Here is a 2,245-nt window from a genome sequence, read left to right on the forward strand (position 1 = left end):
AGTTTATCACTCAGGGTTCAGTGTAGGTAAAAGAAATTATGCTAGGTATTTCCAGCATAAAGGAATTTAAGCTAGAGAAGGGGAGCTTATAAATTCATTTAAAGGGCTAGAAGAGCAAAATCAGGGAACTTCCTCTGAGATTTGGTGTTAGGGTTATTCTCTCCTAGATCTGCCCCAGAGGACAGAAAACTACTGCTTCTACTACTGCTGTGGATGCTACCATGAACTCTTTAAGAAGATGTGACAGCAGAGTGCAATGCTCACCCAGCTCACAGAAACTCATACAAACCTATGAGTCAGAACCAGCTTGTCAGCTCCCCGTGCTGCAGAATTCTCACCTATACCTCCCTTTCAGTGTATGTAACTGGCTGAACCTACTCCATATGCAGAATACTAGCTGCAAGAGAGTCTGAAAATGTGCCTTTTAGCTTTCCAACTTCTCCAAATAGAAGGAGCAGGGAATGGAGGTTGAGAGAGCCACAGTAGCTGCCACAGAAGAGGATTAACATTATCTCTATTTAAAAGTGAGTAGGAAAGATATTCTTGTGTTTCTTTTATTCGAAATAGATAAATTATTATCATGGGTAATTGTTACTCTAGATACTCCTTTGATATAATTTTAGTGAACTCTTTTCTAATTTTTGAAGTATTCCAAAACATGTACAAACAGAACATTTAAAGAACAAAAATAGAGGGCTGGGGCTGGGGCATTGTGGTAGAACGCTCACCTGGCATGCATGAGATGCTGGGTTCGATCCACAGCACCATATAAAAATGAAAGGGGGACTGGGGTTGTGGCTCAGTGGTAGAGTGCTCACCTAGCATCCATGAGGCACTGGGTTCGATCCTCAGCACCACAAAATGTAAAATAAAGATATATACACACACACATACACACCCATACATACACACACATATGCACACCTCCTTTTAGGGTTTTACAGAGACTTCATTGCCTAGGCATAATTGCTCATAGACTATTGTCTATTTCTATTAATTGGGATTCCCACAAACCTGTTCTTCAATTAATTTGCTTCAGTTTCTCACCAAAGAAAATTTAAAAAAAATGAAATAAAGGTATTGTGTCCACCTACAAGTAAAAAATAATGTTTAAAAAAAGAACAAAATAGAGGTGATGAGTCCTTTATGAAACTCTATTCTTCTTTCCATATACGCATACGTTAGTTCTATTTAGCTTCTAAGCTTAATTTAAACCTAGTCATTTTTGTGATCAGTTTTGAAATCTGACAGTGTGACATTATGATCTATATATTTTGGTTTTCACCAGGAGTCCCTGGATTATAACTCCCTCCCCAAGGCAAGCCAGAGAAACTGGACTATCTCTTCCCCAGGCTGGTCACAGTAATTCTAATCTTCCCTTATCTTTCTGTCTTGAAGATGGCCATAAAGAAATTCCCAGACCTACCCTTATCCAACAGTAGGTCATAAAATCCTTTTCATTCCAGGGAGGCTCTGCTGCATGACCTAGAGGGAAAAATGATGCACAGAGAGTTCAAGAAGAATCTGAAATAAACAAGCTTTGCTGGGTTTCCTCAACCAGTCTATCAGCAATTATGCCTATGCAATGAAGTCTCTGTAAAACCCTAAAAGGAGAAGATTCAGGAGCTTCTGGATAGATGTACAAGGGGAGGTTTCTGGAGGGTGTGTCCAGAGAAGACATGGAATTCCATGCCCTTCTCCCATACCTCACCATCTGCATCTCTTTGTATCCTTTGTAACACCCTTTATAATAAACTGGTAAATGTGTTTCCCTGAGTTTGGTGAGAGACTAAAGCAAATTAATTGAAGAACAGGTTTGTGGGAATCCCAATTTATATCCTATTAGTCAAAAACGCAGGTAAAGCAACATGGGGTTTGAAATTGTCATCTGAAGGTGGTGGTGGGGAGGAGTCAGAGACTGAGCCTCCCACCTGTGAGATCTTTCTACGTAGACATCATCAGAACTGAATTGAATCAAAAGATACCCATTTACTGTCCACTGCAGCTGAATTGCTTGCTTGCTTGCTAATGGGGAGAAATCCCCAGACTTTTGAGGTCACAAAAGACTTCTGTATTGATTGTATAAGAGTAGAGGGAAAACATACACTTTTTTTTTTTACATTACTGATAGTTATACAGAAGCCATTTGAAATGTACATTTTAAATATTTATATTGTTAATATACAATAAGATGTTTATGAAGGTGCAGCCCTACAATATCCACTCGTGTCTATATTATTCATCC

This window comes from Marmota marmota, unplaced genomic scaffold, assembly GCF_001458135.2.
Source record: "Marmota marmota marmota unplaced genomic scaffold, marMar, whole genome shotgun sequence".
NCBI lineage: Eukaryota > Metazoa > Chordata > Mammalia > Rodentia > Sciuridae > Marmota > Marmota marmota.